The 14,709-nt window shown below is 39.4% G+C and overlaps 1 protein-coding gene across 7 annotated transcripts in view; it reads left to right on the top strand.

Moving 5' to 3' along the window:
• Window positions 1-14,709, top strand: part of SMOC2 (SPARC related modular calcium binding 2) — a 127,090-nt gene that overhangs the window by 34,034 nt on the left and 78,347 nt on the right. The window lies entirely within an intron of this gene.

Genomic DNA, 14,709 nt, shown 5'->3' with positions numbered 1-14,709 from the left:
CCAATATAGCTCAAAGCAGAAATCAGCAATGAATTCTTCATTCCCCAATGAAGGTTTTTTTTCGGTAATGTTTATGTATAAATATGAATCAAATTAAGGAAGCATTAATTCAGCATTATTTAAGAGTGCTGTATTTGCAGGCCCATCTTAATTTATTGTCTACTGTTTGTAGCAAGTAGTGAAAGAAATGGTAAAGGGCAGGGGTGGGATTCAAATTTTTTAACAACCGGTTCTGTGGGCGTGGCTTAGTTGTGGGAATGGTTTGGTGGTCATGTTATTGGCTGGGCATGACCAACTCAATATCACTCACATCAAGGCACGCATCTCCTCGCCTGGCCTCTCATGACTGTGGGGATGCTGCAGCAGTCGTAAGTGTGAAAAATGGTCATAAGTCATTTTTTTCAATGCCATTGTAATTTTTGTAACTCCACACAAGCAAAGTACCAGCAAAGGAGTGTGGGGGGGGACTCCAGAGACAGTCCTGAGACAGGAAGTCTAGTCCTGCCAAGAATGTAATAAGGGTTAACGGAGAGGCAGTTTCTGTAAGCGACACCAGAATGTTTCCTTCCTGCTTTCCTTACAGGATTAGGCCAGTAATTTCTTCTAACAACGGGTTCTAGCAAATAGGTGCAAACTGGTAGAATCCCACCCCTGGTAAAGTGCCTCTTAATTACATTATGTGTTGTTCTTAAAAATATAAATGCAAGATGAAAACAACAAATTAAAATATTCCTTCATCCATGAAATCAAAAGCTGATTCTGGACATAATCAAGAAGGAGCATTAATACAGGTGGGACTTGAACCCAGGGAACTGTTAATGTTAACACAAAGACCTAAAAAAGCTTCAGTTTGGATCAGCTGGTTCTGCAGTTATGTTTTATTCAGCCTCCCATTTAAATATAGGTAGTCTTCATTTGTTGAGCACTTATTCAGTGACTGTTCAACGTTCCAGCTGTTGCATCATCCCTACTGTCTCATGACTGAGATCTGATGCTTCGCAATCAGCTTGCACTTACAATGGTTGTAGCACAATCACACAATCGACATCTATGACTTTCCCTGTCAGCTTCCCACAGGCAAAGTCAATGGGGAAGCCAGCAGAGAAGGTCACAAGTCTTTCTGATAAGTCTCCCCCCACTCAATAGCAGCCACTCCTGGCCCAGCAGCTTTCATGGTGCACCTCACCGGCTGACCATGCACACCCTCTCTCTGGTAGCAGCCACCCCCAGCCTCAGAATTGTTTTGATACCCTCCCTCACACATCAGCTGTGACTTCCTGCCTGCCAACCTGCTTTTAAGCCTCCTGGAGTTTGCAACTTTCTGCTAACTTTTTCCACTGACTTTGCTTGTGGGGAGCTGCAGGATGTTGTGAAGAGGTGCTTGCTTAACAACCTCCAATCCTCACTTAACGATAGCAACAGGGACTGCCTGGATCGGTATTGCTAAGCAATGCATTTACAGGATGTCACACTTCACAACCGCATCACTTGGAAATTCTGATCCCAATTATCATTGCTAAGAAAGGACTACCTGTAACACAAAATAGGGACTGGAGGAATAGAACATAAAAAAAAATCTACTGGCCTGTTTATGTTTGGATAGCACTGTAATATCTACTTAACTCTCCATAAAATGTGTATAAACCAAGAATAATGAGAAAGGCCAGAGTAGAAGCAACCCGAACTGAAATAGTTCTAAATAACTTATTTACATATTGGAAAAATATGTTTTACATTTGAAATCATAGTACAAGTATCAATTCCTATGTACATTATTTTGTTGAGTATCTGTCTTTGTATCCAGATATTCGTGATTATGCTTTGTTTCTGGTGTTAATCTGATGGATACTTTGGCATTAATAGGAGCTGAACTACTCAGGGTTTTGTATTGTTTGCCCAAGGAAAAAGTTGAGAAGCTTCCCAGCTTAACTGCAAGGTTTGATTTTCAGCACAATACCATCCTTCTTTATACATAAATACCAGCGATCATAGAGGTTTACCTTTACTTACACTTTATTCAGAAAGAAAGTGAGAGAAAGAGAGAGAAAAAGACCACACAGAGACATCTTCGAGAGACAGTTTTGTGCACTGTGCATTCCTCATCTCTCTTAGCTTCAAAAGTCCTCTAAAGCACCAAGAATTCTTTAAAGAGACATTCTGTCTCATCCTTGTTCTGGCTTAAAGAAAACATTCTATAATGCTTTCTTTGATTGTATAATTGGCTCTACCTTTGTCTATGCTCAGCAGTGATAAAAATCCTCACTGAGCTTTGTAATCCAAACTCCTGTTATTTTCTGTGATAATACAAAGAAGATCTTTTAACAACCACAAAGAAACTTTGCCCAGCCCGGTGCCCGCATTTTTAGCTACAGTGTATTTTTGTGAGATTATAAGAGTTGAGATCCAACACCTTTGGATAACAATGAGTTAGAAAAAGTTGACTTTTGACCATAAAGAACTTTTAGGATTGCCTCATATAAAGCAATGCTGAAAGCAACACAAATAATTTAGTTGCATTGCATGTCCAATGTGTGTTCAGGGACCATAGTATAAAACACTTTCTTTTCCTTGCTTCTTTCCCTTTCTTTCACTCTGAACTTCTAGTGTTGGGTCAAATTTTTCAGCCCTTTCTGGAGTTTGATGGATGTGTTAAGCCTAGCACAGTTCTGACTACATGATGGAAGTGTTCTGGAGTCACACATGTATTACAGTATGTAATGTGCTCCATGAACCTACTGCATCAGTAACTGAAAATGTCAAAGGAGAACTTTGCCTTTAAAATTGTCCTTTCTTCTTTCCTTTAAATCATATTAATAGTGGTCAGGTTAAGATTTATCTCTCTTTCTTTCCTGCTAAATGTCTATGGAGATTCTCAGTCATCCAGGTCATGGTTATCATAATGGTACTTTTTAAAAAGGGAACTGAACTTCGTTTTTCCTTAAAGACATTTCGCTTCTCATCTAAGAAGCTTCTTCAGAATTCATCAAAAACATCAGAAATTCAGATTTGAAGAAGCTTTTTGGATCAGAAGCAAAATGTCTTCAAGGAAAAACAAAGTCCAGTTGCCTTTTGAAAAAGCACCTTTAGTAGTTTAGTAGTCTAGTATTTTCCTGATAGTTGTATGGCTTATTAACTGAATTCAGCAATCATCTTATATCGGAAAAGTTCTTTGAATAACACTGCAAATGAATTGGTTTGGTCAACCTGTATATGGGAGCTTCCTAGCTTGTTTTCTGCACTGGACTTTGAGGACTTTCATCCTCAAATCTTGCCCTAAAAGCACTAATACTCTCTCCAATCCATTGATTCTCATGCTATTTGAAGCTTCTTTGTAATTTTCCATCGTCATCACTGCCTCGTTTTTTGACACTTTCTTTCCCCAATCCTCAATTCTGGGTTTGTATGTATTTATTCTTAAGGCTTGGTCTTGTGAAGCCAAAATTACCACCTCTGTCTCTTTCTTCAGCTTTTCTCTTAGCCTTTGTTAAATCTTGTTGTTATCTGCTTAACTCTTCTTCTGTTGTTATGTATATTTGTGCTAACCATGTAATCCAGGCCACAAGGTGGCATTGCGCATGGTTGCAGCGGCTCAATGCTCCCAACGACTGTTCTTTTTTTGTTTTTACTTCTTTTTGTTCCTGCATTTTACTCCATCCTGCAATGGACTAATGTACTGTCGAGAAGATCTGATAAGTTTAGGACAGCAACTTAAAACTGAAGTCACTATGCTTACACAGAATCCCACAATATCCCATTGGAGCTAGCAAGATATCCCATGGGAGCTGCATGGATTGTTGTCGGATTAAGCAAGCATAGAAGATGGCATAGGGAGAGAAAACAGAAGTGGGGATGCAGAGCGGGCCTGCTAACTCAATTGAGGAAGAGACCACAGAAACCCCCATTACCATCTATGTTCCTCGCAAACGCAAGATCCCTCATAAACAAAGTGGATGAACTACAGCTGCAGATCTCCCACAATCACACAATTCATGAGTGCTGTCTGCTAATCGTCACAGAATCCTGGCTGCACCCGTAAATCCCTGATGCTACAGTGGAGCTAGTGGACCGGACCTCGCACCGTCAAGATCGCAATATATAACCTCTGGTAAGAGAAGGGGAGGGACCTAATTATTTATGTACGTAAAGACTGGTGCACAAACAGCAAAATAACAAACAGTCATTGCTCACCAGATTTAGAGGCCATGACTGTTCAGTGTAGACAGTTTTATCTGCCACGGGAGCTAACAGTAGTTACCATCACTGCTGTATATTTACCTCCAGATGCTAATGTTAGCATGGTGCTCAGTCACCTTCAAGACATAATTACCACGCAACAGAGAGCTCATCCTGAGGGTGTTCACATCATTGCTGGGGATTTCAACACAGCATGCCTAAAAACTGTGCTCCCCAAACTTTACCAACATGTGCCCAACCAGGGGAAAAAGCACACTTGATCATGTGTATTCAAATATTAAGCATGCTTATAGAACAAAACCTCTTTCCCACTTAGGACAATCAGACCATTTCACCTTGCTTTTGCTACCAACCTACACCCCCCCGCCTTTAGGAATAGAACCAAACCTAGCAGCCAAGCTATTAGATGCTTGCCTGAAAATGCCCTCTCCCAGCTTCAGGACTGTTTTGCCCGCACAGATTGGAGCATCTTCAAACAACAGGACTTTGAGTTATGCACAGAGACTGTACTTTTCTACATGAAGACCTGTGTAGAAAATGCCACTCTGGACAAACGCAAACGGACCTTCCCAAACAGAAAACCCTGGATGACCAGCGAAGTCCAGACTCTGATCAGGGCCTGTGACCTGGCTTTCAGAGCAGGTGACACCTCACAGTAAAGCACTGCCAGAGCTGAGCTGAGAAGAGGCATCAAACATGCTAAGGAGATGTATAGGAGGAAGGTTGAGGGCCACTTTACTGACAGTGACCCATGGCAGATGTGGAGGGAGATGGCCCTGACCAACTATAAAGGCCAGGGCCCAACAAACAGCGAGAGCAATAGCACTCTGGCAGAGGAGCTAAACAGCTTTTTCGCATGCTTTGAGACCACCAAGAACCTGGATACACTACCTCATGAGGACTACGATGCTGCACCTCTTTCTCTTCAGGTGCATGAGGCGAGAAAAATACTGAGAGCAGTAAATCCCAGGAAAGCTGCTGGGCCTGATGGCATTCCTGGTGCAGTAATTAAAGTGTGTGCTGAGCAGTTGGCAGAAATACTTACAGAGCTGTTCAATCTATCTTTAACACATGCCATCATCCCACAATGCCTGAAGGCTGCAACCTTCATCCCCATTCCCCCAAAAAACAAATATAAACACTCTCAATGACTATAGGTCCATAGTGTTAACAAGCTCCATTATGAAGGTTTTTGAGTGACTAGTTTCACAGCACATCAGAGACTGCCTCCTGCCTTCCTTTGATCAACATCAGTTTGCTTATAGAGCAAACCAATCTACAGAGGATGCTATGGCCATCACACTTCCTAGAGTGCGGAGTCATCTGGAGAACAGAGCTATGTGAGGATGCTCTTTGTGGACTACAGCTCTGTGTTTAACACTATCATCCCAGATATACTAGTAACCAAACTGTATAATCTGCAGGTCCCCACCCCCACGTGCTCCTGGATTAAGAACTTTTTGACAAACAGACCACAGTCTGTTAGACTTGGCCCCCACTTTTCTTCCACTATTACACTCAGTACTGGTTCCCCCCAGGGTTGTGTCTTGAGCCCCCTGCTATGTGCCTTGTACACCTTTGACTGCTCACCAAGCCACGCAACAAACACCATCATAAAGTTTGCGGATGACATGACCATGATTGGTCTCATCTCCGGAGAGGATGAGACAGCATATTGGGCAGAAGTAGAGAACCTGTCTATCTGGTGTTCACAGAAAAATCTGTCACTGAATGTCCATAAAACCAAAGAACTGATTATGGACTTCAGGAGACATGGACAGGACCACGCCCCACTCATCATCAACAGAGAACGAGTGGAAACTGTCCCTATGATCAGATTCCTTGGCATCCATATTTCAGCTGATATCTCCTGGTCCCCTAACACCAAGGCCATAGTGAAGAAGGCTCAGCAGCGGCTGCACTTCCAATGGGTTCTCAGGAAGAACAATCTGGATAAGAAGCTGTTGCTGGCTTTCTATAAAGCCTCTGTGGAGAGCACTCTGACATATTGTCTGGATGTGTAGTATGCAGGCTCCACGGCTGAGGATAGGTAAACTGTACAGAGGGTGTTAAAAACACCTCAAAAGATCATTGGTTGCCCTCTGCCCTCCCTGGAAGACTTAGCCAGGTCCTGCTGCCAATTATCTTTTTGACCTGCTGTTGTCTGGACGGCATTTTAGGTCAATAAAATCCCACACCACTAGACTAACAAATAGTTTCTTTCCCTGGGCCATCCAAATCACAAATAAACATGAAGTCACTACCTTATTAAGATGGAAAAAGATGTGAAATCTCAATACCCCACTCAGATGTATAATAACATATTACAGTACAATCCACCTCTTGTGTATTATACTCAGCTAAGTGTTACAGTCAATGTTGGATGTATATTTTGTACTAAAATTTGTAGATATTGTACTCTCAAATTGCAAATGGAGATGTGGGTACTCTATCTTTCTTATCTTCATTTTTAAGTGCTTTGGTTTTATTGTATTGCGAACAGTTGCTGGGGTGCATCCACAGTTTCGTTGTACCTGTACAATGACGATAAAGTTCTTCTAATTCTAATTCTCTTTTTCTGTTCTTCATTTGGTCCTCCTTATATGCCAGTTTGGTCTGTCTGGTATTTAATAAGCTTTCTTTCTGTTCTTCCTTCAGATATTGTTCCAATGCTCTTTTTTCCTTCAACTGTCTGGTGTTATTAATAATTCCTTTCCTATTATTTTTCCAGATTTTGGTAACTCTAATAACCTTTTGAAGTTTTTGAAGGCTCTGTTATTTGAAACTTATTGGAGACCACTCAAACATGCATTTTCCAGCCGAGTTGTGCTGGTTTCAGAACCTCACACATTGCAGCACATTTCACCAATTGAAGGTCTTTCTTATTATATGATAAAAGCAGGGGTGGGATTCAAATTTTTTAACAACTGGTTCTGTGGGTGTGGCCTAATTTGTGGGTGTGGTGTGGTGGTCATGTGACTGGGTGGGCATGGCTTGTATGTAAATATTATAAATATTTATGTAAATATTGCTTTTTTTATAAAAAAAGAGCAACGTTTACCCAAAAGCAGGCAAAGCAGGCAGGCAGATTGAGTTGCTCTCAGAATCACAGATTAATTTAGAGATCTATCTGTCTGCAATTGGCTACCTGAGTCTGCACTGAAAAGCTTCAGTCCTAAAGAAAGTTTGGCTCTGCTTTTAGATTAGCAAGAAAGCAAGAAACCCAAGGATTTCCTGCTTTCTAGCTAATCTAAATCTCCTGGCAGAGCAGAACAGCTGATGGTCAGGGGAAAAAAAAGATAAAATAGCAACTTACCAAACCAGGCACGTTGGATGGCTTGCATGCCTGGTAAGGAGTGAGTGGGCGGGGAGGGGTGGGGCCAGCCAGTCGAGCAATTTGCTGGTTCTCCGAACTGGGGACAATTGTGTGTGCAGCATTTGCAAGAACTCATCAGCTGTGCCACCTTGAAAATCCTCTTGTTTCCTGCTTTTTCAACCTCAACTGTGCTGCGCAAAGCAGCTGAGGAGGGAAAAGCAGGCAATAAAGGACAGCCTAGAGCCCAGGCTGGCGGGTGGGCCAAACACCAAACCGGTTCGGTGTCAGCTGCTCTTCGCAGCTACAGGTTCTATAGAACTGGGCCAAACCGGTAGCATCCCAACCCTGGATAAAAGTGAAATAAATCTTTTTGTAGTAGATAAATGCTGTGCTCCCTGATGCACTGGTTGTGAAATGAGCGAAAGTGCTAAATTTGATAGGAGAAAATGAAGATGGGGTTATGCCAAACATTTCTCCTTCATTTTTTTCCTTGTCAGCTATAAGTCAATTTGATATAAATAATTTCCTTTTGAAATTTTGAAATTTGAATTTAAACAGTTACGTGGTTACAAAAGTTACGAATTCTTGTATTTCATAAGGAACAAAAAGAACACGGGATGTTTCTATCATTGTAGAGACCAATGCTTTGTAGTCTCCTCAGCTTCCTACTCTTCGATTCAGTTCCAAGGGGAAGACACCATGAAGAAATTCACCTCATTGGACTTTTTCAAAGAAAAAGATGTGGGCAAATAGGGAAGCTTCCAAGTAATATAAAGACATATAATCAAAAGTAACAATAATGGCACAGGCAAACACTGCTCCTCCAATAATAAAGAAAACTACCCATCATGAAGTTCTCAAATGTTCTAAGAATAAAATATTCTTCAAACAGCCTGGTGCTGCTATAAATGTGACAGGCTTTATAAACATTAAAAAGAAATGTAGAAGGGATCTTTCAGCCGCCTCAAAAAACAGCATTAACTAAACACAACACAAATCACCCACTCCACAAATTTTCCTCTGATGAGGGACAGATTAGTTCCTGGAATTTCTTCTGAGCGCCTTCCTCCCCACCCCCAAATATCAGATTTGCTTTCTCTGGGATTCTGGATGGAATTTGTGTTCAGTCTTCTCATGTTCAGGCCCATTGAATTCAGTTTGGCAATTAATCACGACTGGTGATGAGTGTGCTGGTTCAGTTCAGCTGTCAAAGCTGCCTGCCAGTGGTATGTGCTATTGTGGTGAGGTTGCTTCCCTTTAATGATGGTGATTGGAGTGACTCAGTGTTGGAGGCACCAGTAGCGATTTGTCTATGCCAACACCTGATGCTAAGCCTGCCACTATGAGGATTCTGGAGAGTTTGGATGTGTGTGAGATATTCTCGTTCATAGGAAATCACAAGGAATCCCTGCCCCCATCTGCTGACTGAATCCCCCAGCTGTTAATAATGAATTGAGATGAAAGGTTTTAGTCCCCGAATGGCATCTCTTCAGCTTACACCTCAAGCATCTTCAAATCGCACATCTGCAATCACTGCCGGCTTACTGGGTCTTGTCTCGATTGTGAGCAATATTTATAACAGACGTGTCTAATGGAGATAAAACAGATTTCTTTTTCTGCTGAGTGGTCAAGGCAGCAACATTAATATAGCCTGTAGCTCCTTCTCCTCTCCAATGAATGGAAATAGCAAAAGAATCCAGTTTAGCCTTTCTGCACAATGAGCAGAGTCCTAAATTATATTGAGAAAACGTTCAGTTTTCAAGTCTGGCTTTGACACAGTGCTATGCTAACATGTATAGGTATTGCAGAAGACATTAGACTTTGGAACATTTTAGGAATCTGATTATTTCTCCTTTAATAATACTTTTGACCATTTCCTCTAGAACAGATATTAAATTATCTGGCCTATAGTTTTGTTTTTTACTCATAGCCTTTTTTTTAAATGGCACCACCCAGAAGATGCATATTTTCAGAGAAATAAATTTCTAACTTATGTTTAAGAATTATTTAAGACTTCTTGAGTAGATACCATCTTAATCCAGGGATTCATTTAGCTTTAGTTTCTCATTTTGCTTTTAACTCTTGTTACCCTTATTTGTCTCAGTTCATCAGATGTTCCTTCTGAAATAGCCAGCTCAGGCACAGATCTCTGTCTTATATCTTTAACAGTGAAGACAGAATAAAATAATTTATTCTGCTTTTCTACTATCTTCTTCTTTTAAGAGACATTTAATGGCCTCATCATCTAACAGCCCAGTGGCTTCTGTGGTCTGTTTCCTATTCCAGATATATTTAAAAAATGCTTTATTACTTGTCTAAATTGATCTTACTGAAAGTGCTCCTGAAAGTGCTTTTTATTTTTTTATCACTTGCTTTCATTTCCTTTGGTAGAGTTCCTATATGTTCTTATCTGGGCTTTTTTTTTAATGACAACTTTGAGTTTGTTTGTTAGCTACACTTGGTGATCTCTTTGTCTTTGTGGTATCTTACATAAAGTATCCTTCTTCCCACCTGAAGGTTTAATATAGTAATTCTGAATTATTTCCAACTTTTTTGGAGTGAATTATTTCTACTTGTTTCTCCCTTTTTAATTCCTTTAGGATTTGGAAATGGTTCTTCTGAAATTAAATGTCAATTTACCCATTGAGTGATTATTTCAGAGATATTTCCTTATCTAAATAGAAAAATATAATAACCATGCACTGTCCCAACTTACGAGACTGAAAAAAGTGACTTATGACCATTTTTCACACTTATGACTGTGGCAGCATCCCCATGGTCATATGATTTACATTCAGATGCTTGGCGGCTGACTCACATTTATGACCGTTGCAGTGTTATGGGGCCATGGGGTCACCTTTTGCTACCTTCTGACAAGCAAAGTCAATGGATAAACCCAGATTCACTTAACCGTAAATTTAACAACTGCCATAATTCACTTAGCAAATGTAGCAAGCAAGGCCATAAAATGGGGCAAAATTCATTTAACAAATGTCTCACTTAGCAATGGAAATTTTGGGCTCAATTTTGGTCGTAAGTTGAGGACTACATGTACTTCCTTGCTTCTAAATGTGCTTTGGGGGCTTTGATTATGGCAGTGCCCCAAAGTGATCTGATCTCCCATGTTCTTATTACATCTCAACAGAGCAAAACAGAGCTATGTTTAGGACTAAGGAGAAGCTTCCCTTTTGCCTAATTTGGTATAAACCTTGTGAAAATCTTCCTTATCTGGTTGGTTTGGGTTGTAATATGACTTGGTTCTTCCTATGACATCTCCCTCCCTCTCTTTTTCTCCTCCCTTTTTGCTCTTTTGCTGGCATAGTTTTCTCTTCTGATGGCAGATTGTAGAAACAGCTGACAGATTGTGGTTTGGGCTGCAAGAAAGCAATTTAATTGGCAGAAGTGGCTGGAGCTGTCGAGTGCTTACATAAGCAGAAAAGTGTGTAAATTTTACAAGTTTTTTTTTTTTTTAATGTGGCTTATCTTAACCCCTCAAGCCATTGAATTTGATCGTTGGGATTTCATTTTTAAATTCATTTAGTAGACTATAGTAGTAGACTCTGTAAAATAAGGAAACCTAACATCTAGTAATTATCTCTAAGAAAAAAAAGTAACACCAGTTTAACAGCTTCCTGGTTTTTGATGTGAAGAGGAACTATAATAAGAGTCTTACTACTTATAGATAACAGCCAGAAGATAGAGGTGTGGGAGTCTAAGTAATATTATTCTGAAGATGTAAGAGAGAGAAAGGGAAAGAGCCATGGAGGTGAAGGAAAGGTAGGAAACCCAGAACTCTTCAAATTGTGTGAACTGATTGTATGTTTCAGATTAGTACCATCTGTTCAAAGGTTTGTGATTTAAATAAATTCTGTGTGTTTGGTTCAAGAGTAGTTAAGCATCTGTGTCTTGCCTTAGGATACAATTTGCTTCAAACATTTCATACAGACTATTTTCTAAATAGCCTTCCTTGAATGATAAATGTTGTTTTGATTTGTTAAATTAATGTCATATACTATATGATTATACATTAATCAAACAAATAGCTGAACAAACAGGGAATAATTTTGTACATGATTATGCTATGGAATTTCTTTACAATGCAACATTTTTACTGAAATTAATTTAGTCATACAGCATATGGTTATTTTCCTGTGATTAAATGAGGATGTTTAAAAGACATATTTCTAATTTTACATTCTCTGGGTTAAATATCTAACATCAAAATGGCCTATAAAGCTAAGCTACAGCATGATTTCCTGGCCTGTTTGTGCAAGAACAGGACAACATGGGAGTCTTCCATGCCTCTGAATAAATCTTGGTAGTCTCACCCATATATCTGCTCAGAAGTCAACTATAATTTCATATCCCTACATCCCTTCTGTTGCCTAAGATTCTACTGCTAAATTATGAGCAACAAATCAATGCAGCTGGATTTATTTTATTCTTACAATGTAGAATTGATGAGATTCGTTTATTGTCAGCTGAGTATATTATTAAAAAGAAAGTGAAAAGTAGGAAGAACTAAATTTTTGAGAAATAAGCATCAGATACTGTGACTTTGAAGCTGGCTTATTTTCCTAAACATATTAACCTCGACTGATGACTGTTAGCCAAGCTCAGATAAAGAAATTAAATTGCCATTACTTGAAGATTGAAAACTAACACAGGTAGGCCTTGACTTACGACTACAACTGAATGCCAAATTTCCATTGCTAAGCAAGGCAGTTGTTAAGTGAGTTTTATGACCCTTTTTGCAACAATTGTTAAGCAAATCATTGCAATTGTTATCCGAATCACAAGACTGTGAAGTGAATCTGGCTTTCCCCTTTGACTTTGCTTATCAGAAGCTGGTTGAGAAGGTTACAAATGGTGATTCCATGACTTTAGGACAATGCAACTGTCAGAAATACATGCCAGTTGCCAAGGGCCCAAATTTTGATTGTGTGACCATGGGGAAGCTGAAAAATGGTCACAAGTCACTTTTTTCAGTGCCATTGTAAATTCAAATGGTCCCTAAATGAATGGTTTTCAATCGAGGACTTCCTGTACCTGAAACCATAAGGTAAGAAAAAAGGTGAACACTTGGTTAATATAGCATACCATAACATGATCTTAGTGAATAGCTTGCTATCAACTACCCATCTGAATATTTTTCTATTTTAGTGGAAACATTTAAAAAGCTAACAGTTTCTTGATTGTTAAATTGGCAATCTTAAGAATGTACAGTATTATGAGGTCATAATGAGGTTACAAAGTCAGCATGTTACCCCCAACAATCTGGGTCCTCATTTTGCCAACCTCGGAAGGATGGAAAATTGAGTCAACCTTGAGCTGGTCAGGATTGAACTGCTAGCAGTTGGCAGAGTTAGCCTGAATAGAGTTAGAATGAATACTTCATTCTAACCACTGTGCCACCATGGCATATGGTTTAGACAAATTTATTTGATCAGCTGGTTTAACTTAACCAAGAAAACTTGGTTACTTCATTGTGTTTTACTTCATTTATATTTATATGATGAATCATATTCATAACCTGGAATCTAACTGAATCCAATGCAACATTGGGAATATTTTCAGTTAAAAATTGTTTTCTTTTTCTTTTGTCAATAAACACTTGCATTTCAAAACGATTTGCCTAAATTGTCCAAACATTGTCAATGTTTCGCTAATCCTAGTTTTAGAACACCAGTATTTCTATTCTGCTAGATGTATTGTTTTAGCAATTTCAGAAGTCATAGAAGAGAGCCTGGAGTTACATCCAGATTTTTATACACTCTAAATATTAGATATACTGTAAAGAGGAGAGCTGGCTTCCTTTGGTGATATAGAAGAACAGTTTATAATTCTATCAGCACTAAAACTTTGGTGCAATCCATTTTACATCCTATGGAAGAATAGATCCCAATGCATTTTAGTGGAATTTGCTCCTGAGCACATGTATAATCATAACCTTCCTGTGTTGGAATTTAGATTGCTTTTCCTTTTGACATTTAAACCACATCTGCCTAAAAATGAAGACAGAAGTCCACCGAAAGTAGAGATTTATTTTCAGTTAAAACACTTGCTTCATTAAAACCACATGTCAGCAAGTAGCACATGAGCAAACGTATGAGTTTAGGCTAAGGCACATGGTGCAAAAGCTGTGCTGAGTACTGCACTTTATTTTTTAAACAATATTAGCTGTTAACAACCACAGTATAGTCATAGAATGACTACAGCAAGAGTTCTGGGTGTGAATGGAAGAGCTCTCTAATATAGCAAAAACAAAACCGATTATGGTATGTGTTTTAAAGAATTCCTCATTTGGGAGATGTTTTTCTCTTTCAAATCAAGAGGCATTTCTAATGCAACTAGGAAGCCCAGCTTTTGGAAAAGCAGAAATTTGTCATTAAATGCTTGTTTTTATTCTTCCCAACACAATGAAATATTGGAAATAAATTATATAATGTTGGCGTTCCAAGTAATGCACCCATTGAAAGCAGAACTCCGAAGCAGGTATATTCCTCAAAGAACCATTTACTGGATACATCATATTGGCCCAAGTGGTGAAAACTGACTCTGAAAGTTCCAGCGGTTTTCACCTAATTAAAAAGTAAAAGTTCCCCTTTCCCCCAGGTCATTGGTCACATTGTCCAATAGTGGTGCTAGCAGGTTGACTGGTTACTCCACTTCTCCTTTTCTCAGCCACCTGTTGGAATGAGCTTGGTTCCCACAAGAAAACTTTTTGTTTTGATGGCCAAGCCAAACTATCTAAAATTCTTTCCTCCCTTTCTTCCCCTTCGCTTTGTGGCAACCATGAAGACTCAAAGATGGCTTCAGCCAAAATCGCTTCAGGTTTGATATATATAGTATAGTGGGAGAAGCTGGCAAGGGAAATACCAAGTTTTTTGGGGGGGGAAAACAGTTAAGTTCAGGGACTCCTGAGGAAAAAAAAATCATCCTCCCCAAAATCCTCCACTGGTTCTTTGAGCCAAAGCTCACAATGCTGCTGACAATAGAGAGTGTAGAGACTGTAGAGACTTAGGAAGATGATCTTGACAAAGTTAGGTCAGATCTGTTACCAAAGCCTTACCAAAACATAGCTTAAATCCAAAAAAAAAAAAAAAGCAAAAAGTATGCATAAGCTTGCTCAGATAGAAAGCACCCTAATTCACATGGATAAAATAGCAATAGCACTTAAAGTTATATACCACTTCACA

Source organism: Pseudonaja textilis, chromosome 1 (assembly GCF_049901715.1).
Source record: "Pseudonaja textilis isolate UNSWEBS1 chromosome 1, rPseTex1.2, whole genome shotgun sequence".
Taxonomy (NCBI): domain Eukaryota; kingdom Metazoa; phylum Chordata; class Lepidosauria; order Squamata; family Elapidae; genus Pseudonaja; species Pseudonaja textilis.
Note: the sequence above shows the minus strand (reverse complement) of the source record. Positions and strands in the feature narration are given on the sequence as shown.